Here is a 25,114-nt window from a genome sequence, read left to right on the forward strand (position 1 = left end):
CGCGCCAGCGTAGCCTCACCGAGCCTGGCGAATCTGATACGCCCGGCGCGTTTCACTCCGGCTCTCATCAAGACGCCCACTATGACGACGACCCAGGAAAGCACGGATCTTCCTTCGAACTGCAATGACTTTTCAACTTCATCTCACGCAAACGACACCATGGACGCGAGCCAGTGTCCACTGCCATCACAGCTGTCTAACGGGCCTGCTGTTCCAAACGCGGCAGCGGGCTCTTCCATCGGAGCCGCTGGACCTCGCGACGACGGGAGGCAGCGAAACACCGTCTATACTACCAACGCCAAGTGTCACCGAAAAGACTGCACGCCGAACGGGTGAGTCGGCCCCGCTACACCGTCATGATCAGGCCGCTAAACAAAGTACTACATGTCACAGATATTCCGAAGCAGGCGCTCACAGACACCATTGAACAAAGCCCTCCATCAGCCTTTATTGCAGAAATGGCAATCCTTCGACTTGACACAACCAGTAACTGCATACGGATCACTGAATTCGCGACGAGGGTCACTTCCGCAAACTTTGCACACTATCGCGCTTGCTTGCAACAGTTAACGGCAATCTTCGCGTGTTTGACGTCGACACATCGTCTCTATAGGCACATGTAGCAGGCAGCTCTCGCGGGGTGATAAAGAGCTGGCCTCACAATCGAGTATATCAAAGCACATCTTCGCTGTGAACAGGCGACGATCACCGATGTGCGCATGCTCGGAAAAACACAGCTGCTGCTTTTGACATTTGATGCGGAACGCATACTACAACGCTTGGTGTTCGAATACGAAGTTATCCGTGTCCATGAATATCGGCCCCGTCCGGTAGCATGCTACAATTGTCACCGTTTGCGCCATGTTTCCAAATACTGCTCGCTCCCGCCGGTCTGCCGGGACTGCGGCAAACCTGCGCACGAAGTCGACCTGAATAGTAAGCAGTTTCCCCATTGCGTAGCTTGTGGGGCGTCCACACACATTGCACTCAACCCCCAATGCCCTCAACGCGATATTTTCAAAGCATCTCCCAGTAGTAGCACTAACTCAGCATATGTGACTCCGCCCGCACATTCAGAGCCACTGCCGACGAAACAGGTCTCCTGGGCGCAAGTAGCTGCTTCCTCTGATTTGCGTCAGCTTATCGCCAGCCTACGCCAGGAAATCCAGGAATTACGGAAAGAAAATCAGAGACTCCGTGATCTCGTAATGACCCCGAAGAAAGGGAATCGGTCACCAACGCCTAGACGCAATCGGTCCCGGAATGAGCGAAAGAGCCGCTCTCCGACACGCCGTATCAAACCGGTGACTGACAAGGACTCCGCTTACTCGCACGTAATTGGTCTCCTAAGACAAGAACGGGCTCAAAAATCCAATAAATTGGAGCAAGCGATTCGATCAGACATGGTCAACACTCTCACACAAGCGCTATATATAGATGCCATGCAGACTCGGTTCCAAAACAGGTTCGACGAACTGCAGCACAATGTCATGACTGATGACAGTAAGCACCGCAAACCACTGACAGCTTCATGAGCTCATCGGCTCATGCGATACAGTGGAACCGTCGCAGTTTTAATAAATCGTGTTCCACAATCCGCAATTATGTTCGAAGGCATCGCCCCTTATTTCTTCTCCAGGAAACGCGAGGCCCGTGCTCGCTCCCTGGTTACCGCACGTTTCAGACATCTATACCATCAAACACAAACGACAGATTTCCAAGGGTGAGGCAGCATTTCTTGTCCGAAATGACTGCCCAGCCACCCAACTCGACTTTCCTGGTCTCTGTTCTAAGAATCGCGAAATAATAGCTGCTAAATCCCCCCCCCCCCCCCCCCCCCCCCCCCCGGGGGGCAAAAGCCCTTTGTGGCCGCGTCTCCGTACTTTCGCCCGGGTAACATTTCCGTTGAACCCTACACGTGGCTGGAAACGCCTAAACAGACAACACAAAACCTTGCTCTGCTTATTAGAGATGATTTTAATGCCCACCACCCCGCCTGGAGTGTCTCAAGGCTTAATCAACGAGACAGATATCTCTACGAAGCCATCGAACTTTCCTCTGTAGAAATCTGTAACACCCCCGACACCCCCACGAGAATCGGATGCGTAAATCGCAGAAAGACACGACCCCTGATCTTACCCTCGCCAGCCCCAACTTCGTGCGGCACTGGATTGCCCACAGCCAGTCATGGGGCAGTGACCACCTCCCCATATTCCTGACAATTAATCGTAAACGCCTCCGTGTTAGGACGACCACCGAAATAACTAACTGGGGAACCTTTCGTCCCCATGTTGTAGAACGCCCGCCTCGGCTGCGGGAGGCTGTGGGTTCGATTCCCACCGCCGCCGGGCACCCACTGGTTCAAAAGGGTACAAGCGTACCCCGGCCTGGCGTTCGGCTTCCTTCAGGGGTGATACGCTTGGGAAAGGAGCCTGCGCCTGAATTCCCGTCGAAACCAACGTGAGCTCATGTTGGTTTGTGAGCTCAGTAACATGAGGTGGCAACCTCATGTTACTGGATCGTTCACGACGATTGAGGGTCTCCTGGATATATTTCAGCAGGCCCGTTCACTCGCGCGAGAAACAGTACCATGCGATGATAACACTCAATCGATGGACAATCATTTGGCCAACTTATGGAAAAGAGCAGACTATTTAGTATCAAGATATCGCTCACGCGGCAAACGACACACTGACCTTATGAAAATCAAGCGCCAATTTAAGCTTATCAATGAGTATCAGCTCCAGCTTCAAAGCGAAGCCTGGCAATCCACCTGCGAGCGTCTCGGCCGCGTCCCGGGACTCAGGGTCTAGCTTTGGTGCATTTTTCGTAGCCTTAGCGGGAAAGGAAGGGGTAACTCTCCCTTGACCGAGCGCTTAACGAAAGCAGATCCCGCAACAGTAGAGGAGGAAATTATCACAACTTTCTTTCCCCATGCATCACTCACTCCGCCTGTGCCTCCGAACGCCTGCGTCATACCGGAACCTGACCCAGATCTTGACCGCCCTTTTAGCATGGGAGAAATGCTAGCAGCATTTAAAAGCGGCCGCCCTCAGGGCATCACCGAATAACATGGCAAGAACTCCGCAACCTTGGAGAAGAAGCTCAGGACGCTCTACTATAAGTAATTAACGACCTGTGGGCTTCAGGAAGCGTACCTGAGGGACTTAAGCTCTCTCTCATTTATCCCATACCAAAACATGGCACAAAACAGAACGTCTACAGTAACCTTCGGCCAATCTCTCTCACTTCGACGCTTTGTAAACTCATTGAACGCATGATTCACACACGTACATCCCATTACCTCGAGATAACCCGGCCTGGTTACCACCCAGCTCAGGTGGGTTTTCGCCCTAACCTGGGCACCCACGATTGCCTTTGGCTGCTACGACGCGTTATTAATCACACGTCACGGAAAGTGTTGCCTGACTACTTGCTGGCCGTTGACACGCAGAAAGCGTTCGACAACGTTCGCCATGATGTCATCCTTGAAGTGCTAGCTGGCCGCTACCCCAGCCGGCGAGCCCAGACATGGATAAGGAATCTCCTTGCAGCTCGGCCCATTCGCCAAACTGCGGCGTCACCCGGATGGAGCCCAAAGACTTATTACCTGGACAGAGGCGTTCCGCAGGGGTCCATCATAGGGCCGACGCTCTTTAATCTGGCTATGTGCAGAGTGGCTGAAAACCTTGAACGAGACACAACGGCTAGATTTGTCATCTACGCCGATGATATAACTATTTGGACAGAAGCAGCAGATTATACTGACAAGGAAATAATGCAGACCGAGCTGCAGGCAGCTCTCCTCAGTTTAGAGGCCACGCTTAGGGAAATAGGACTGCAGCTCGCTCCACACAAAACAGAACTTATCAGTATAGATGGAAAGCATCGCACCAACTTCAACATGAGTATCTTGCTCCACATTGGATCGCACACCATACAGTCCAAAAACGGACAGATCAAAGTTCTTGGCCTGCCTATAGCCAGCTGTAACGGCCCACAAAAGTGGGTAGGTAGCCTCCGACAGGCATGGCCAACCGTGTTGCACACGATACGTCAACTCTCTAACAAATACGGGGGATCGCGACAACAGGCATGTTGTACCCTCGCCAAGGCTGTGGCCATCGGCAAGATCTTGTACGGTGCACCCATATACACGTTCTCTACCACGGACGTCCAGAAACTGGAACGCACAGGGCCACCCTGCGCACTGTCACGGGGCTCCCCAAACACATTAAGATACCTGCACTTGAACGCGCTGCAGGCTTGCCTCCACTGCAAGACGTCATCCGCGAAGCCCACACCCGACACCATATCCGCATGGAAAATACGCCGCAAGGTCGTCGCCTTCTGGCCTGGGATGGCCAGCAACATGACGACGCACCTCCTCTTAATATGTCTTTACCCCCTTGGGAAAGCCCGATTGCTTCTCGACGCACTCACTGTCCTATATCTCGGAACAACGTTCCTGCTCGCCAACTTCTTGCCACATGTCAACTCAAGGAAGCGAGCTTGGACACAGTCGACATCTATACTGATGCTGCAATCTCAAATGACCGGGCCTACATGGCATGGGTTTGCTCGCAGACGACCGCTGACTCAGGGGCCTATAGCTGCCATCTCCCGTGCGGTACCCCAGCGCATGCTGACCTCCTGGCTATCTGAGGAGCCACTGCAAGCCTCCCATATACCATCCGGAAACCTGTCCGCGTTTATACGGATTCGCACACAGCCTACTCTGAATATTTCGCCCAGCCTCGGAAGATGCTACAGCTTCTGCTATTCAAGCTATCCTTCGTAGGCATGAGAAGGCAAATAGTCCGATGGAAATCTTCTGGACGCCGGGGCATACGGGTGTGCCCGGGGGCTATACTCGGCACACGCCGCTGCTGCTTCCGCAGGTGGGTCGACCAATGTTTCTCAGCCCCCACCGCTCAGGGTGAATCCGTATGACCTCCTAAGCCAAATGGCTCCCTCGGTAACCACCCTGCACTACGTACGGACGTCCCTGCGTACTGCAAGCAAACAACGCCTCAAGCAGGTTAACCCGCCTGCCCTCTTCTCGAACAAGTCTTTACTTTCACGCGCTCAGGGTTTTTTTGTAAATAAGGTATTTGCAAACTCGGCCTACACACCATACCCTGTGGCAAACTGGCGACATCCCGACATTACGACTGTGACGTGTACGCACTGCGGGCTGCGATGCCGTGCATACCTTTACCATTTACTGTGGCAATGCTCCGCGTTCGACACAGGCAGAATGGCCATACAGCCTTTACGGTTTACTAGCTACCGTGAAGCAGTGCTCACGGATCCTAATACGCAGTTATTATTTGCAACATATGCTAGCCGGAGCGGCCTGATCAGGGGGGTTTAGGAGGACCGACACACCACAGCACTGGTCACGCACCGCCTCAGTGCGGGTGCATACTCCTACATGAGCATGCCTATTTCTTGAGACAGTAAATTATTTGAACAGTGACGACATTAATGCCCCTTTTACCCCACAGAGGACCTGTGCCTCCCCATTTCTAAATAAAAGACTTTCATTCATTCATTGGGAAAGAAAAAAACATTTTTTTTAAATAAAACGAAACACAGTTTGAGACGTTGAACGAAAATCAATTCCTAATCAATTTTTATATACGCGTGGCAAGAAAAGAAAAGAACTCGTTTTTACTTTTTCATTATCAATAAATACAGGTTTTTCAGCGCCCACGATAGGAGTTCACCTGTTACAATGCGCTAGGATGTAATTTGAATGTAAGAGAAAACATAATTCTGTTACGAGGAAACTCAAACAGAAACCCCTTTTCCAGCATTTCTACATTACCAACATCGGTTCGCTTGGGTAGTTTACTTGCGAAAATGCTATCCAGATGGCGCTCGCATCCTCGGCAGGTCAAATTGGGACTTCGCCTGCTTAAAGCGTTTTGGACACGCGCGCGGGTCGGGGCAATGGCAATCAATTAATAAAATAATAAAAAGGTGCTGAGCCTTCACATTTTAATATAGGACCACTTATATTGCCCCTGGAAAAACGTCTTCCCAGCAATGCATTTCTGTTTAAAAGCTCTATTTTTAACTCTTAAAGGAGGAGCTTAACCGTCCTCCATTTCTTTAACCTGTTCAGTCAAAAGTAGTCCGTTACAACCGCTATGTAATTGTACACTTTAGCTGATTTTGTGCGGCTGCGCTGGCCGACGGGCTTGGCGTCAGACGATGGGACCAGCCCTCTACACTACGGCGTTCTTTGGCCTCCAAAGAAAGTATGTTCTATGCCGCTTCCTGCTCTGAAAGCTCGAAACGCCCATCAAGTCGAATGGCGGTGCATTTGAATATACAGCTCTAATAGCAGGCCAGCAAAACAAATTTCGCGCCTTAGAAAACGAAATGATGTCGCTGGTTGATAACGGTGAGGAGGGAACACTTCCGCCGGAAGTGTTCCCTCCTCACCAATTGGCGCGAAGCCCCATGAGCCGCCGATGAACCGCCTTTTTTGAACGTATATGGCTCCTATGGAAGCTTCCCTACCAGGTATATTATATACCAACGTTACTAGATTACGTCTTTCAGTTTGCAAACTACGGCGCCGCGGATGTCACCCTTCCCTGTACCGCCGAGCGGGGGCGCGCTCGTCGTCGTTTGACCATAGAGTAACATGCGGATTACAAGAGTGGCCACTCCAGCCTAAAAGCGGCCGAGCTACGCAGCTTCATGCCGCCCGCTAGAGGGTAATACAACACTCCCTCTCTCCAAGGGAACGCGCGTACTAGTTATCTACTGTAGTAACTTTTCTATAGTGCACTATACGCCTACTTGTCTACGTGGCTGTAGACGTGTAGAGTATGTAAGAAACAACAATTTGGAATGCTGCGCTGCACGTTTGCGAGAAAATCGTTTCTTGGCGTGAGAAAGTGAGCCTGGACACGCCGGTATACGTAGTCTGAATTCAATACACGTGTGTGCAATTGTGTGAAAGAATGCAGTTATGCTTAGGATCGTTATTCGTGGCGTGCGCAGATTGCTTGAACCCTTTGTTACGAGCGCAATTAGAGAGAACTTGCGAATTGAGAAGAAATTTTGTAAGCTGTGGCTACGACGTATTCTGAATAAACACTCCTGCCTCAGTAGCGCATGTATGACACCGAAGGTTTCCTTTTTTTTAGCTGCGACAATTGCACGTGACGCTTTTCGTGAAAGGGCGATGTGAAGTGCGCAGATGAAAATTTGTGTGAAGGCGGGAGCGAAGACATAACCAATACTTTTTTTTTTTCAGGTCATGCCGACCATAGTCAAGTACTACGGGAATCACTGCTGTGTTGCGAGGTGCAGTAACAACGACAGGACAGGGAGAGAGCGTGGTTGGCTGACAACTGCAGTGAGCAGCCTTCATTCCTTGTTTGCTATGCAGCCCGAAACTACCATTTAATAAGAAAGGTTAGGCTTCAAATGACGAGCGTTGTTTTCCAGTTTAATCTAAATGCTGTCTTCTGCAGTTTTACTGTTCTGTGGGGTTTTTCATAATATCGCTTGTTTATTCCTTTTGTGAAATTTATTCTCAACATATGGCACCTGTATTCGCATGTATTGCACTTTGCAGTGCAACCATCTTTCTGTGCTAGCGTTCATTTAACGTTGCGAAAAAAAAGTGTGTATGTGCTTGCTGAGAATATGACTTGAAAATAAAATGTTTCGTCTCTTCCAACACTTGTCATGTTTATTTAAAATGTCTGCATAAACACACAGTGGCATCGTGTGCTTGCTGCTCTGGCGGTACAGCTTACACGAAGCTACTCGATGCATGCAAAAAATCGAAATATAGGTGGTATTCACGCGTAAGCAACACTGTGATCCCGTGCAGCATGACCGGAAAAGCTCAGGCCGGCGCGGTGAGCGTTCCGCTTCCGGCCGCCATATCGTTGGGGGAATGCTTTCGTTTCGTGGTGCTTTGAAGTGCAGCAGCAGGCATTGCAATCTCAAGGGCCTCGGCAATCATTTTAATCATGGTTAATTGCGCTGTGTTCGGATGCAATAACGAGTCGCGGTGGAAATCTGACTCTGGTGAGAACACGAAGAAGCTTAGCTTTTTTCTGTGCCGAATGTTGTTCGTTGGCAGTGCAGCCAGACCTTAGAGATCTCAACGAAGCGTCGAGCGGAATGGTTTCGTTGCCTCTACCGGGGTGACATTAACACAGACGCTACCCACTACAAAGTCTGCAGCGAGCACTTCGTTTCTGGTGAGTGCATATTTGTCGTTCTGCTACAAATTACGCCGCGCGAATTTCAAAGGTTGGGCTACTGTGCCGCATTCTCCTGTTCACTTTTTATTTCTTTTCACTCAAACTGAGTTGCACTAAATGCCAAGACACCCGCCGTGGTGGCTTAGCGGCTAGAGCGTTGCGCAGCTAAGCGCGAGTTCGCGGTATGAAATCCCGGCCACGGCGGCCGCATTTTGATAGGATGGGGTGAACCGCAAAAACGCCCGTGTATGGTGCACCTTAAAGAACCCCAGGTGGTGAGAATCAATCCGGAGTCCCCCAGTGCGACGTGCCTCAAAGTGGTCTTGGCATGTAAAACCCCAGAAATTAATTAATGCTAGGACATTATGCCTGTTCGTGTTTATGATCCTGGCGTAATTGTTCCGGAGACGAGCGAAGCCTGTCGTAGTGCTGATTCTGCTGTTTGAGGTTATTTTGCCCGAGAGCCCTTAGCACAGTGCGTGATTTGTGTCAAAGCTGGTTGTCGTGCAGTTGTGCCTTCAAGTAATGGTTAGACTTCTTGCCACTGCAACCAGTGGGTCTTCTTGTTAAAAATGCGTCAGTTTTCTAGGAATTTGTTTTGTTGTGCAAACGCAGTCTTGTTCATACTTGCAGGCAGGCCATCCTACTTAATGGATCTGACGAATCCGGACTGAGCGCCAAGCTTGCACCTAGGGTATGACACAAAGTCAACAACTCGGTCTGAAGAAAGGTATGTATGTATGTGCTTTCTGGTAGCGCAAAACAAACCCAGACTTTGAAAATAGCAGAGACCTAAGAGGTGCTGGTGGACACGGTGTTGATACAGCAGCTATCTTTTATATTGCACTCCCGACTGCAGTTGTGTAGTATAAGTTACATAGTCATCAAGTAATGCATTCCAATCAGATACTTCCAAGTTGTTTGCATTGTTTTGAGAATAGTTGTGTCTGCAGAGAGCAGGCTGGTTTCAATTTCCAAAAGAATACAAAATTGTGAGAACTGGTGCCAGCACTGTGACAAATAGCAAGCAGTTGCAGAGGTGGAATCATCAATGCAAGTAGTGCTAATGAGTACAAAGTAGACATTTTTACAGATAGGTACATTTTATTTCAGGCACCAGCGACGTTGCAAGAGGGCTGCGACCCTTGACTACAATGCTGAATGCGCAGCAGAGCGCTGTGAACAGTACTGTCACAAGTAAAATGGCTTATTCATACAAGGTGAATATTTTCTTTAATGACATTCAGCATCTTAACATTTTTGTTTTTATGCAGGCACACCACTTGCAAGCCGGCATCCAGGAAGATTCTTTCAAGATGACTATCTGCTGGTGTCCACACAAAAAAGTCGCAATAGCTGCGCTGGCAAACAAAACGCTGCATTTGTATTTTTTGCGTGTAGTAAGCATGTTGTCGTTTCTGATTCAGTGTATTATCACTAGCAGCAACTTCTAAGCAGCCACTTTTCTGGGTCACGTCATTTACACAAGCAGCTGAATATGGGCACTTAATTTCTAAAACACCATCTTGGCAGCAGGCACAATAAATCAGGCCATCTGGGCTTGCTGCCATGTGGGGCTCATGTGAACTAATATGCAATCCAGACTTGTTGGAAACAAACTCTTTGTGCTGGCTGGATGCTTCAGTAACATATTGGTTCCTGGCAGTGTCCTCCTTGCGCAGACTCCAATTAGTTGCAGCAGAAGAAAACTTGCTCTCCTCAGGGTAGCAGATCTTCTTCACCAGGCTCACAGATGGCTGAGTCAAGGTCGTTCGGCAAGCTGCGTGGGCTGTCGATGCCGCGACCCGGCCTGCTCTGAAGGCGAACCACGTTGCTGAGGCCGACTGACCTCTCGTTGCCGCTTCCACATCTTTACAGACCTGTATTATCAATAGAATGACTTTTCACACTAATTCAATGTACAAATGATTACAAAACTGCACTTAGCTAGCAGCAACCATTCAGGTTGGGCAATGTAAACACTGGTAGTTTCAAGCATTTAACAGTGCCTTGTCTGTCATGCAACATGTAGTTACTTTATATCAATAAAGCTATCATTCAATGGACATATAAATACATTTGGCTCTACAACATACACCTGGGCAAACATTGCGCACTCCTCCAGCATCGCATCCCTTGACAATGGCTTGTCTCTTGCCAAGTGTCCCAGAAGAGCAGTGGAGTGCTTCACTTGCACAGGGGTGAACTCCTCGCAATAGTCCTTTTTCAGTGCACACACTGCAGAATATTTGCCAGCCTTCTTAATTCTGTCGAGAAAGGCCTTCCATTCGTTCTGTGAAGACCTCTCAATAGTGGTGGCTGGTTTCTTTGAGGATGATGATCGATGTCCATCCAGCCGCCTTTTCTTGGTGGTAGCTGACGCAAAGTCAATGTGTGCAAGTGGCGCACAAGGCACAGTACTTGAGTACGGAGGCAGCCATGCATTTTCCTTATCAGTACAAGCCTGACCATCACGAAAATTTGAAGCTGCTTCTAAATAAAGAGCAGTGCACCAATGTGCGAGCAGGCTTCGCCGAGACCGGCCATACACGTGCAGTGTGCAGCTTCGACCATTCCATCCTGCTTGACAAGAAGCCATGGCTCCAGTGGCTGAGTGGAAATTGCCTGGGAGTGGTTTACCTGCAAACGGAGGAAGTGATCTATTTAACTGCTGATTCTATGCATGCTGAGAACACAGGCACAAAAAGCAAGGCGAGTTACTACATCATCAGTGAGTGAAACTAATGTAGGTGTATCCATGAGTGTAAATAAGCAAAACACCAGCGAGTGGTTTTATGCTTGCACAATCAAATCGCAACTGCGCATACGTATGCAAAGCTCGCGGCCTCGCCGGTAGCGATAATTTGTAGAACTTAGTAAACGCTTCGGCAGGTGACGGGGATATGCAAAAAAAAGGGGGGGGGGGAGAGGGCTGGCGCAAGGTGAACAGCTGGAAGTAGCCGCTAAACAGCAAGTGTTTCTAAAGGTGCAGCATGGTGGTAGCTGACATGTTGCGTACAAACGATTTTCTTTGGTATCGTTTTCGCTCCCTTAACTCCGAAAGGCACTGCGTTGCTGGACGCTGCGCAGTGCGAAAGCCTACTCCTGCAATCATGTACTATCGAGGAGCAACGGTACATAAACGATAAAGAAGTACCACTCGCTGGCGGTAACTTAAGAAAGTGCTACGATGTTTCGCTGCGCAGCGAAACATTCCGAACACGAATCGCACTCCTGTCACACACATTGGCAAGTATTACCCGTTAGCGTTACAATTCGACCCGGTAATACAAAGAGCGACTAGCTGATGTAGCGTTTTAGATTGTCTTACCTTCGTGCGCACAATGATGTGCTCGCCGTGTCTTCTCAGCTGGGGTTCTTGAACAAAGCCGCTGGTCAAATAGTTGTGTGATTCCAGATATTTTCTTGCTTTCAGCTGTTCGTGAGTTATGAAGCTTGTAGCGTGCACAAGGTAGTCCTTAATATCAGAAAGTTCTACCTTGGATACGAGCGCGAGATCAAATGACGCCTCTTTGCCAGTAAGCATAAGTGGATCGACGCCACCTCAAAGCTCCACTTTCTCGACGTAGCGCACCTTCGCACCGGCCTCTAAATTCTGCGCGTACGTGCTTAAGTGCACTAACGAGGGGCTGGCATTCATGCTTGCAAAGTTGCAAAAGATAGGCACTTTAGTGACCCCTCCTAAAGTAAAAAAACACACACATCGGCAGCGCTTCAACAGCGGAGATAAGCTTTGTTGACACCGGCTCCCCAAAAATATGGCGGTTTCATAGTGGCCAACGCAGCTTGTGCCTTTTCCGCTACAGCGCCCGCCAGACTGCTCTGCCGTGACGTCACGTGAATACCACCTATAGCCTCCGGGACGAGCACTCGCGCGGAAACAATCTTGGAGGCCGTGTAATTTTCCCAATCACCAGAAGATAGCCTTCGAGATTAGTTTTCCTGCGGTCTCAATCTCTGAGTCTGCGTAGATTCCATCCACCCGCTAGGTGCGCTGCGAACCAAAATCGGCCGCAGGGGCCTATGGAAGTGTCCTGTCTTATCCTTGTATGTTACTCTATGGTTTGACCGGTTTGACGGAGGTAACGGAGGTGTCGGACTCGGCCGGTGTCGGCGGTGCCTACTGCTTCTTGGCTGCCACGCTGGCGTAGTCAACGCAGGCGTGGTCTTGTGTCGGGTGTTTTTTTTTATTGCGATAGCAATTATATGGACACTTCAACCAGATTTCTGCCGTCGGCGTCGCCATCGCCGTCGCCGTGAGGTTCCGTATAAAGTCTAAGGGCGATTAAAATCGTCGCCGCGCGCCGTATGCCTGAGTGAAAGTGCGCGGGGGACGCGCGCTATCACGGAGAGCGAACGCACGGTGGAAAGCAAACGCGACCGTCGCGCGAAAGGCCGTGGGGGTATGGGAGGGAGGGAGGCGGGGCGACGCGGTGCTGTGCTGCGGCAGCAAATGCTTATCTTGCAACAGGCCGCAAGGGGAACTGGCCACTCAATCTCCCACGCGATAGCAAGAAAGCGGGAAGGCAGCGCGGGAGGGAGGGGGGGCCGCATCTTCTACTCTGCCAACAACTGCGTTTGTACTTTGCCCCGCTGTGGCGGTCGCCCGCACCGTCTGTTAAAAGCGATCTCCACACGGCTCTGACCTTTTTATGCGCCGTGCATTCGCCGCTCAGTTTCCGTTGAAGCGATAGACCGCACGAACCTTCGCCCGCTACGGCGGCTGCGCTTGCTGCCAGCGTTTTGACAGTCGTTGTCTGCGGTCATTCAGTGTGATCTACTCATGTTTGATTCTGCGCGCTGAAACCACACGTGTTAATTCAGTTAGTAAGCGAATGTGTCCAAGTTTATGCAGCCGATAAAACTACTATCCCTACTGCTACTAATTTGCTATCGCAATTGATGCTTCGCTTTTCGGGCGAAGCTGCGACATTTTTTTTTGCCTTCAACAAATCTAGTAACATTGCGTTCAACTTTGCTGCGTAGTGATCGCAATCCCTGTGAGTCCCAGCGAGATATATCGACGCAGCTCGTGCGGCGTGTGCTCCCGCTGCAACTTGTGACAAGAATGCACTTTTTCTCCCGAGATTTTAACCATCGATAAGAAAGCAAGGAAAAGATGGCTGTAGCAAACAAAAAGCGCGTCTTTTGTAACTTTGGTTTTTGAAATGTGATTCCCTGTTGATGTTTGTTGCATTGTTCAAAAAGTTGAGTCACTTTAGCATACGCTAAAGAGAATGAATGCGAAAGCGTGCGCGCTCACGAGAAATTCATATTACTTGACAAAATTTTTAAAAATTAAATTAAATTTACGTGCCAAAACCACGATCTGATTATGAGGCACGCCGTAGTGGGGGACTCCGAAAAATTGGACCACTTGGGGTTCTTTAACGTGCACCTAAATGTAAGTACACGGGTAATTTCGCATTTCGCCCCCATCGAAATCCGGCTGCCGTGGCCGGGATTCGATCCCACGACCTCGTGCTCAGCAGCCCAACGCCCACTCAGCAACCACGGTGGGTATATTACTTGACATTCTCATTCGAATGCGTCATGAGTTTAAAAAATCAAATTAAATTCAAGTTGTAAGGGGTTAATTAGTGATCGGAGCAGCGCAGCGTCGACAGTCAAACGAGCCACAGCTTTCAAGCACGAGCGCCGTTGCGAGCCAAAGCGCTGGACCCACTAGCGTCTGGGCAGACTAGAGCTGGACCCACTAGCGTCTCTCTTCGCTACAATTACTCCGGGAGTGATAAGGGAGCCGTCCGGCGACCTAACAGCTCGTCAGGATGACAGGATCGTAGTATGGCTTGAGCCGGTCGACGTGGACAATGTGTCGTCCACGACGGCGCTGGTCCGAAGACGATTGAACTGGTTCGATAACAAAATTCACGGGAGATGCGCGTTCGACGACGCAGTAAGGGCCTTCATATTTCTGGAGTAGTTTCGATGAGAGGCCAGGGGCGGTGAACGGGACAGAGAGCCATACAAGCGCGCCAGGAAGCAAGGTGACCGCGGAAGTGGAGTCGCCGCGAGTACTCTTCTGGCGCTCTTGGTCGTTGGAAGTAAAGGCACGTGCGAGGTCACGGCATTCTTCAGCATGCCGTACTGCGGCAGAAATAGGTGAGCCCTCGGAAGCATCCGGCCGGTAAGGTAAAATTGTGTCGATGGTATGCGACGGGTGCCGACCGTATAGTAAGAAAAAGGGCGAAAACCTAGTGGTGCTCTGAGTAGCGGTGTTGTACGCGTAGGTGACGAAGGGCAGAATGGCGTCCCAGTTCGTGTGGTCGGAGGCGACGTACATTGAAAGCATGTGGCCGAGCGTGCGGTTGAAGCGTCCTGTGAGGCCATTGGTTTGCGGGTGGTACGCCGTAGTTGTGCGATGAATAACGTGGCACTCTTTAAGAATGGCTTCAACCACTTCCGACAGGAAGACACGTCCGCGATCACTGAGCAATTCCTGGGGTGGACCATGCCGCAGGATGAATCGGCGAAGCAGGAATGAGGCAACATCGCGCGCTGTAGCTGCTGGGAGAGCGGCGGTTTCGGCGTATCGTGTTAGGTGATCTACTGTCACAATAGCTCAGCGGTTACCAGCCGACGTCAAGGGAAGTGGCCCATACAAATCAATTCCAACGCGCCCGAACGGCCGGGTAGGGCAGGGTAGAGGCTGCAGACCAGCCGGCGAGAGCTGGGGTGGAGATTTCCGGCGCTGGCAGTCGGGGCAGGAGCGAACGAACTGTTGAACGTACTTGTACATGCCCCGCCAGTAGTAGCGCTATCGAAGGCGCTGGTAGGTTTTGAAAACTCCCGAGTGTGCGCACTGTGGATCGGTGTGAAAGGATGCACAGATTTCGGAGCGCAGACTGCGAGGAACTACTAACAACCACAGCCGGCCGTCTGCGGCATAACTGCGTCGGTGAAGCAGGTTGTCGCGAACCGCGAAATGGCGAGCCTGACGACGCAACGTACGAGTGGTTGACTGTGGTGATGGGTCAGCAAGCAAGTCTCTAATCGAGGCAATCCAGGGGTTCTGGCGCTGCTCGGAAGCGATAGCCTCAAGGTCGATTGTAGAAACAGCTAGCTGGGAGAGTGAGCAGCAGGTATTCTCATCAGGCAATGGATAGCGTGATAGGGCGTCGGCATCAGAATGTTGGCGTCCGTTGCGGTACAGCACGCGGATATCGTAGCCCTGCAGGCGAAGTGCCCAGCGGGCAAGACGACCTGAAGGATCCTTCAAAGATGACAGCCAACATAGTGCATGGTGGTCGGTGACGACATCAAACGGGCGGCCATACAAATAAGGACGGAACTTAGTAAGAGCCCAGATGATCGCCAGACATTCTTTTTCCGTGACAGTGTAATTGGTCTCGGCTTTCGTAAGGGTGCGACTGGCATAGGCCGCGACGTATTCAGGAAAGCCAGGTTTGCGCTGCGCAAGGACAGCGCCGAGGCCAACACCGCTGGCATCTGTGTGTACCTCTGTAGGGGCCGCCGGATCGTAGTGGCGCAAAATTGGGGGAGTCGTCAGCAAACGACGGAGATTTGCGAACGCTTCCTCGCACTCTGACGACCACGAATGAAGGGGTCCGTTGCATCCAAGGAGCTTCGTCAGAGGTGATATGATGGCGGCGAAATTTTGAATGAAGCGTCGGAAGTAAGAACATAAACCTACGAAACTTCGCAGTTCTTTGATGGACGTAGGACGTTGAAGGACGTAGGTGCAGCCGGAGAGATCTGTTGGGGCCTGGCGACGACTTCAGCGTAGCTGAGTGGTGCAGCCGGAGAGATCTGTTGGGGCCTGGCGACGACTTCAGCGTGGCGGAGAGGTGCGGCCACAGGAACATGTTGGTGGCGCTCAGGTATTATCTCATTGAGTTCGTGCGCAATGGTGCGGCGGAGCGGGGGCGCAAAACTTGACGTCGGCTCTTGTACGGGTGGCGGTTGTGCAAAGGACATCAAGGAGAGCTGGCGCGCAATTTCCTCGCGCACGAACGCCTTCATTTCTGTCATCAACGCTGACTGCTCAGAAATGGCCGACAAGCCAGCGAGGTGTTCGTCGCGGGATGGAGGGCGACGGGTCAACCACCGCTGCCTGTGTAGCTCCTCGTAACTTTGGCACAGTGTAATGATCTCTGCCACAGTCCGAGGATTTTTGGCAAGCAGCATGTTGAAGGCATCGTCTTCTATGCCTTTCATAACGTTCCTGATCTTATCAGACTCCGACATGGTCGCGTTCACTTTCTTGCATAAGTCCTGGATGTCTTCGATATAGCTTGTGAATGATTCACCGACTTGCTGAGCTCGTTCCCGCAAACGCTGTTCGGCGCGCAGCATACGAACAGCAGGGCGACCAAAAACATCCACAAAAGATGTCTTGAAGGCTGACCACGTCCGAAAATCGGTTTCATGCTTGTTGCACCATAAGCTGGCCACACCGGCTAGGTAGAAGAGCATGTTGCTGAGCTTAGCTGTCTCGTCCCATTTATTGTTGGCGCTTACCCGCTCGTAGGTCGTTAGCCACTCCTCACCGTCGGTGTCATCTGCGCCTGTGAAGATAGCAGGGTCCCTGTGGCGAGGCACACCAGAGCAAGCTGCCGGTGCAGGGGGAGGCACTTGTTGGGAGGCTTCTTCAGGCATAGTCGAAGGTACGGTGCGGGATCGAAGTTCCAGGTTGCAGGTTTTGAGGGCGCAGCACCTCCACCAATTGTAAGGGGTTTATTAGTGATCGGAGCAGCGCAGCGTCGACAGTCAAACGAGCCACAGCTTTCAAGCACGAGCGCCGTTGCGAGCCAAAGCGCTGGACCCACTAGCGTCTGGGCAGACTAGAGCTGGACCCACTAGCGTCTCTCTTCGCTAGAAAGTGTTTTATATGTTCCAAAACCACGATATGATTATGAGACACGCCGTAGTGGGGGACTCCGTGTTAATTTTGACCACCTTTAACGTGAAATTCCTTCCTATTACTTGTTCTTTCCCACCAAAGGTCGTAGGTTCGAGTACCTAAATTAAGTGGGCCCTAATGAACTTCTCCCTAATTAAACCAAAGGTCGTGGGTTCGAGTGTCTTAATTAACTATATCTTGATTAAATGCGCCTTAATTAACTTCACCTTAATTAACACCAATGGTTGAGGATTCGATTCCCACCAACGGTCGTGGGTCCGCGTGCCATGATTAACTATACACAATTAAATGTGTCTTAATTTGCCTTAGTAACACCGAAGGTCGTGGGTTCGAGTGCCTTAATTAACTCTATGTTAATTAAGGTAGAGTTAACTAAGGCACTCCAAACCACGACCTTTGTTGGTGGCACCATGAATCTACGGGTGCCGTAACACCCAACGTCGGATTTTTTCGGCCCATGAGCCATCTACGGTTTTCGCCTTAATAAATTGTTTTCAATTTGACTTGTGTTCTCGTCGTCTTTCGCTTTTTATAGCGTTAAAAACGGCGCACTTTCAATGAAGTACTTCGGTATCTTGCTTTAACAAACGCGTATCCTCGCATTGAGTGTTCTCGAACAAACGAGTGGTTCTAGGTTTCAATATTTTCGGCGGCATCAGATACTTATGTTCCATGACCCACCGTAAACACGTAATTTTATATAGAACTGAATTAAAAAGAACTGAACCCGATTAATCTTCACAGCTGAATGGAGTCCCGCATAGCACTAGCTAGATTGAGTCATCTCAGTCACATCTCTGCCTTGTGGAATCGCTCTAGTGGCTGAAACGATACCCTAGTTGCACAATCGAAAAAACGTTTGCTAGCAATCTCGGAAATAACTTCCTTTACACAGAATTAATTACCTGCGTAAATTGCATTTAACGTAGCGCGCAGGCACCGTAACCATGATGCGACCGAGCAAATGGCGTCGGAAGCGCTACCTCGCGGGCGGGAACCAAAAGGGGCGACGTTTTGCCGCTGCATCCCGGCGGAGTGAAGTAGGTTCACTGACCATATCGAGGTCTTCAGTTCCATCCATAGTATCCAAGATTCTATGGAAGGACATGAAAACCTCGATATGGTTCAGGGGCACAAGCCGTCACAGCTCTCTTTCATCATAGTACTCCTTCTATTCTGCTCCACTGGTTGCACAAGGTGCCTCTGAAAATGTTATTCACCTTAGCCGTAGAAACTTAAAATATTTATGTATTTTTAAAAACTATGACACTGCAAACATAAAGAAGCACATATCTTTATTTTTAAAAACTGAGAACAGATAAGCCACGCTTGATTTAAACTTATTATCACCCTTATATACGTTGGAAGCGCCTCGTTTATTGCCAGGCGGATGCGGCTGATCCAACGGTTCGGGACCCTCTCCTGTCGTCCCTTCCAACCCTCCCCCGTCGGCTAGCGTTCGCACCAGCTGAGTGGCGCCTCACGACGAAAATCAGAGAAAGTAATCCTGACAAGCTATGGCCTCTGAGATTGGCGCGCGCCACGCTCCCCAGCAAAAAAAGGTAACCGATAGGGCGCTGTTAGCCGAGGCGTATGGCGCCAGCGGAGGCCGCTAGAAAGCACACCGCACGAGATGTCAGCGTGCGCAGTGGCTTTTTCGCCTTTTGCGGAGCGTTTTCACAGCCAAGGGGAAGGAGCAGCGCCCAGATCTTCTAAATGCACTTATTTTGGCCTAATTTAAGAAGGAAAATACAGCAACTGCTCAGTTTTCCTAAATTAGATCATGGTAAGGATATACCTTTTTGTCTGTGGTAGAATTACGTTATTTTATTCGTGTCCGCTTCTTCGCAGCGTGAAATATCCTGATGTGGGAAGTAATAACGGTATTCTGGCATTCTTCTTTGCTCAAGAGATCTCTGGATGGAAATTGGGCTAAATGTGGTCGCTGATACATTCTGTGGTCCTCATCCTGTGAAACATCGCCTTAATATTTGATCGCGCACTGATGTTTATGAGGTACGGACAAACCCAAGCAGGGCCGCTTTCTGCGTGAAAAAAAAAAAAAAAAAAAAAAACGACATCGCCGAACAGCCCCTCCAGCGGCCGCCACGGCAAAGATGTGCGTTTTCTACGGGAGAGCGTCATTTTTCACGAATACCTAATCAAAGAAGCCACCTTTCAAAAAAAGTTGTCGCAGTTTCACCTGAAAGGTGAAGCATCAATTACGATAGCAAATTTGAAGACAGCTATACGGAGTAATGATGGCAGCTTTATCAGCTGTATAAACTTGGACATGCAGCAGCACCGGCAACACACAGAACTGTTGTCGACGCCGTCGGCGTTTTGCCCGCGTTCGCTCAAAATGCTTGTGGCGTTGGTGACTGTTGCCGGAGCCTCTGATATAAATAGGCACTTGGTGCCGCAGCTAAACGTCGCCTCCCTTCCCTCCCCCTCCCCGCCACGGCGTTTCGTGCGTCGGAAGAAGGCACGTTTGCTCTACATATATGGTGATTGTAGAGGATGAAAGAGACGCCTACTTCTGCAGCCCTTAAGGGAGCACAGAGCAGAACGCGCGTTTGTTCTCCGCCGTGCGTTCACTCCCCGTGAAAGCGCGCGTCCCTCGCGCCCTTTCACTCGCACATACAGCGTTCGGCGCGCGGCGACGATTTCATCTCCATTGACGTCATACGGAACCTCACGGCGACGGCGACGGCGACGCCGACGGCAGAAATCTGCTTTTGAGTGTCCATATAATTGCTATCGCAATAAAAATCCCGTGGAAACAGGCTCTACACGCCTAGCCCGACATCTCATGCAAGCGGTACCATTACTTTCGGCCGAAAACCCGTTCCAAATTGCGAGTGAAGTTGGAAGTATGGGAGCCTATGGAAACAGTCAAATTTCAGAGGCATTTTTTGGCCCGTAAAAAGCGATTTGCGATAAAACTATTGCATCGATGGTATATTCTCGGGGAATTATCAACTCCGGCGACTCGGCTTTCAGCTGGTTGCAGCGGCATCTTGAAATGGCGAAAAAGTCGTTCTAAAATCGCAGTTTTCGGAACAAGGTTGCGGAATTTATTGTGGTAGATATATAAACCTGGGTTTTGGTAGCAGCAGCGTATCGTAGCCATAGCCGAGTACTCTTCACGATGCCAGATCAAAATCATTGATTCCACGAGCGCGAGTTAGCAGGTTGGAAGCTGGCTGCGCCCAATTGCTTTCTTTTTCATCACTTTGTCGCTACTTAGTCTGACAGTTTTCCGCCAGATGGCATATTATGAAATGCAGATCATTTAGTTACGGCTCTTGTTTTGTTTCTTTCTATCTGCCCCAACTTTTTCGTACAAAAATTGCTGGCTGGTTTCGAGAACATGCGAACGTGCTTACATACTTCTTTTGCACATTAGGTATAAGGTATTTCAGACAATAAACCCAGATAACGTGTTTTGAAACCTAATCTCTTTATCTAGGCGAAGATTTGTGGTGATATTACTAAGAAATATTTTACCTATATGTCAAGGAAAAGGTGCGTTTGTGTGACTCTTGTATACTGCTTGAAACGCACCAGAAAAAGAAATAAGTATCCATTGTGCGCAATTAAAAGACACAAAAGTAGAAAAATCACCATGGAGCAGCTGCCGACGTAGTTTTCGTACAAAGGAATACAGTTAAATCTATTTGACGGAGTACACTTGCATTAAATCAAAGCAGTATTTTTGCGCACCTGATCGCGGGTGCAAATGAAAGCTGTCCGAATTATTGCACACGTATGTTTGCTTAGTACAAACCGGTGCGTCGAAACATTAACATTATATCCTCAATATGCAGCGCACGTGTCTCATCATTTGAAGCATTCCCATATAGCTTCGCTCAATTTCAGAAGTACCAAAGGTCTTCATATCTTTTTACCACGACGCATGCCGAGGAGTATTGGAAATTAGGCGAACAGACACAGGGACGTGTTAATGTAGTCTGTCGCGTAAAAAGAGATAACGATTGCAACCGCAGACGCTTTTTGACTTATGCCCACAAAGTTGTGCAACAAGACTTTGTCCTCGGCTAGAATCACCACAGTTGCTGTAGCATTCTGCTGTTTAATTGTTGACTCACTCTATTGCTGAGTCAGGTCACAGCACCATGATATACAGTGAAACCCCGGTGATACGAACCCGGCTGGTGCGAATTTCGGTGTGATACGAATTCGTAACATTCCCCGGCCGAAATACATTGCTCACAATACGAAAAAAATCGGCTGTTCCGAACGTGTTGCCGCGCCGCTACGGATCATACGAACGCGTGAGCAACAGCGGTGGCGGACGAGCCAGCGGGGCCACCGGCCCGGCGGGATCTGGGCGGGATCCATAGTCGCCAAGCAACCGACTACGTCACGCGGCTGCGCAATCTCTCATTGGTTCCCACGTCAAGCGGACCGGACCACATCACAGCCTAACCGATGCTTAGCGAGAAAGTAGACGAGGACCGCTGCTGCAACGACGACCGAGGCGCAGCCCCGACGGTCCAAAACGCTCCTGCACTCGACGTGCTCAGACGTTCAGTGGCGTGCGAAAACATTCCCAAGGTCACGTGCGCGCACTTATACGCCTTTCAGAAGGCGATCGTTGACGATTTGGACAAGAAGAAAACGTCCCGTTGATACGTTTTACAAAGGACCGCGAAAAATAAGAGAGAGAGAAAAAAAAAAGCCGCAGTTTCGCCCGAAAGGTGAAGCAACGGAAACGCAGCAGCAGCAGCAGCGAGCGAAATTACCTTTGCGCTGTCTCGCTTCAACGCGAACTAAACGTCGAAGGCACAGCGCATGCGAAGCAACTAGCACTAGGCTCACTTTGTCAACATCGCAGATCATTTTGACGATAAGGTCCGCGCGGGCGCGCACTACGCGCACGTCGCAGATCGCTTTCAGGATGCGGCAGTAGTAACGGCACCCGCGCGGGTGCGTCGTATCTGCAACGTGCCGGTCGCTTGTGGCAACTTACACCGCGCACCGCACACCGACAATGCTTTCAGCAGCGCGCCAAATCACGTGGCGGCGCCTCCGACCGGCATTGCTCCGACACCGCCAGAGAGCAAAAGCTTAGGCGAGACCCTCAACGCCGCGCGGAGTAAAAAAAGAACCGCGGCGTCACGCCAAGGTCGCCGTTTCTGCGTGGCGCTGGAACACGCGTGTACGTGCCGACGTCTCAGCCAACGCTGCGGCTTCAGCGCAGAGGGAAGCAACGGCGGAGGCCCAGTTCGGCCGACGCTCGCTTCAACGGCAGAAACCGAAACTTCAGGGAGCGGGCTAAGCGGCGCCGGGCCGGCGGGAGCGGCGGACGCGCACGGAGACAGTCGAAGGTGAGGGGGCTACGAGGGTGTTGAGAGGAAGGGCGAGGGGAGGCCAAACCGCTTCCCTGCCGCCCTCCTCCCTCACCTGCGTCGGTCCCCGCGCGCGCCCGTCGCCGTGTCGCCTCTTCACAGCCACAATCTCGCTCTCTCGCCGTGCCTGCGCCGCCAGCTCCCTTAAGTTTCGTTTTCAGCCGTTATCGCGAAGCGAGCGCGGGCAGTTTCGTGGCCCTCGCTCAATATGTGCTTGCGCGCCGCGATATTTCACGAATCGCACCGTTCGTACGTCGTGCTATGCTGCACGAATATTTCAAAAATAAGTCCTTTTAATTCGAACAAATTTTTGGGCCCCTGCGAGTTCTAATTACCGAGATTCGACTATACATTCAAGTCAATGGGATTTAGGTCGGGACCGCGAAAACGCGACGTAGCAGACGGGAAAACGCAGCAGCGAGGAAGGTATCAATGGGATTCCACTATTAGAATTTTTTTCTGGTAAAAATAAATTCATTTTTCTTGATATTGTGTATGTTTTGATGATACGAATTTCGGGTGATACGAATATTTCACGCGACCCCGCGAGATTCGTATCACCGAGGTTTTACTGTAATTACTGGTGCAATTTTTCTGTAATTCTGGGAGAATATTCTTGTGCCCTAAATTTAACGTGGTTGAAGAACTGAAGAAACATGAGGAAGAACCGTGAGGGTTTGCTAGAAATGTTCCCTTATTAGAATCGTTTACGACATTTATCGGTACGGTTATTTGTTTATTCGCGCAATGGCAGCGGAGCCTTTCACTGTGGTTCCACTAATGGCGAATTCCATTGGGAGAACAGGAGCACTCAAAAGCACGCTGAAAGTGCTCGTTCCAGAGGCGACGTGTTTCAGTGGTCGAACAGGAGTGGGAGCGCCGTCATCCAGTGGTAGAACAATAGCAGTTTCGCTGCACCGAGAGCAGCCGCGAGCAGTCCGGACTGCTCTCGCCTGAAAAGCGGAGTACGGAGGAAGTCACGTGACTTAAACCATCATATCCTCCTCATTTCTTTTTATTTTGCTTCAGCCTACGCGCGCGGCGGCAATGGCGGCAGCCAAGTGTAGTTGGTGTTTTGGTACCGCCTGTTTTTGACGTCGGTGATACGAGCGAGCTTCGCAGCGATTTAGCGACAGATCCTGGCATTTCTAGTCCGCCTTGCTTCTCGTTGGATGCGCGGGGGACAGCGGCAGCAAAGCGTCGTCGCCTTGCTGAAGTGCTTGAGAAGCTCGACGGTGACAGCAGCGAAAGCTGCTGGAGCTCAACTTCAGATTCAAGTTGCAGTTTCAGATGATCTTCGCAGGCGGACGCTTTGTGGGATGCGTCGGCGCTGCACAAAAGTATGTAGTACGTGGCCGCAAACGGTGACATGGTTACGCCCGACAGATTACAAGACGATCACGCGTGTTTTGCCGCTCTCCTGCAGAGAATGGGACGTCGATTGCTTTATTCACATGGTGCATTTCTCCTCGCACGTCCCCCTCCCACCTGCTCTCCGAATGCGCGCCGTATTCCAGTGGCGGGTCGAGTGTGCCTGCTCTCACTGCGCTGTCGCCCGCCTCCGCACTGCGCGGCGCCCTGCTCCTGTTCTCCCAATGGAATTCGCCATAAGCCGCAAATTCCCTCTTCTTCCTTGCTGCTGCAAAACATGTCAATTTCGGCCTTGAATTTCGCCCTTTCAGTTTCGCAGAATGCTTATGGAGGTCCACGAGATAAAGAGGCCAAGTTTTGAAGTAGTCCTCACATTCGATTAAAATTTCATAGGCAATTTTATTATCCTTTATTTGTTTATATATTTACTATACCTCATTTGTGCTAATAATGATGTAATACATGAGAGCTGAGTTGTTCTATTTAATACATAATGTTTGCGATGGCTGTCCTGAAAATTAGCCAGGTGTAAACACTGCATGGCGTTGGCTGGGAGGTCATCCATTAAAAAACTTGTGTGCAAAATAAAAAAAAAATACAGGTGCTCAAAGGCACCGTCACCGTCAGAAGATTACGCGCCCGAGGTTTTGTGAATAAGTTCATTTTCAACGCAGCTAGGACCGCAGCCAGTAAAATTATGTAAAACTTGTTTACTCTAGACATGCTGTAAATCCGAATATAACGCTGCGTGCCTAGGATGTAGAAACATAAACCTTTTTTCGGATTCCGCGCTCCATGAGCTTTTGACGCTGACTTCCCGTTCTGAAGGTGAGGCTGCTTTTTGACTTATACGTGATGAGAAGCGCCGAGCTCTTGATGATGGAATATTGGAGTGTAGAATGGTAGAACTTATACAAGGTCAGATGACTTCACGACGCAAATCTAGCGATACAAGCTCAGCATGTTCCGTGTTTAGTAACACTGATGATGAGTGAATGGTGCGAGTAAATGAATCTTACCGTCCGATTCTGGAAAGACTCGAGTGTACTGCATAGGCTCCATATCGCTGAAGATTCCATATTAATTCCATATTGCGCATTCCTATTCGAACTTTGGCTTGTCTTACGCCTACCGAGTTTTAGCAATGAGAAGAGGTAGGCAGTTGCTTCTTGGGATGTAGCCGAGGCCATGGTAGTAGT

General features: G+C 50.2%; 2 long non-coding RNA genes across 2 annotated transcripts; one reads left to right on the forward strand and one right to left on the reverse strand.

The window, feature by feature from the left end:
- Positions 1-7,968: 7,968 nt before the first annotated feature.
- Positions 7,969-9,706, forward strand: LOC119451797 (uncharacterized). Its single transcript, XR_005191817.2, has 3 exons — positions 7,969-8,240; positions 8,877-8,973; positions 9,357-9,706. It is a non-coding gene; the product is annotated as an uncharacterized LOC119451797 (long non-coding RNA).
- A 30-nt stretch (positions 9,707-9,736) lies between these two features.
- On the reverse strand, positions 9,737-12,111 carry LOC125942097 (uncharacterized). Its single transcript, XR_007464788.1, has 3 exons — positions 11,575-12,111; positions 10,757-10,883; positions 9,737-10,123 (listed from the first exon to the last, which is right to left on the reverse strand). It is a non-coding gene; the product is annotated as an uncharacterized LOC125942097 (long non-coding RNA).
- Between the last annotated feature and the right edge of the window lie 13,003 nt (positions 12,112-25,114).

This window comes from Dermacentor silvarum, chromosome 1, assembly GCF_013339745.2.
Source record: "Dermacentor silvarum isolate Dsil-2018 chromosome 1, BIME_Dsil_1.4, whole genome shotgun sequence".
Lineage (NCBI taxonomy): Eukaryota > Metazoa > Arthropoda > Arachnida > Ixodida > Ixodidae > Dermacentor > Dermacentor silvarum.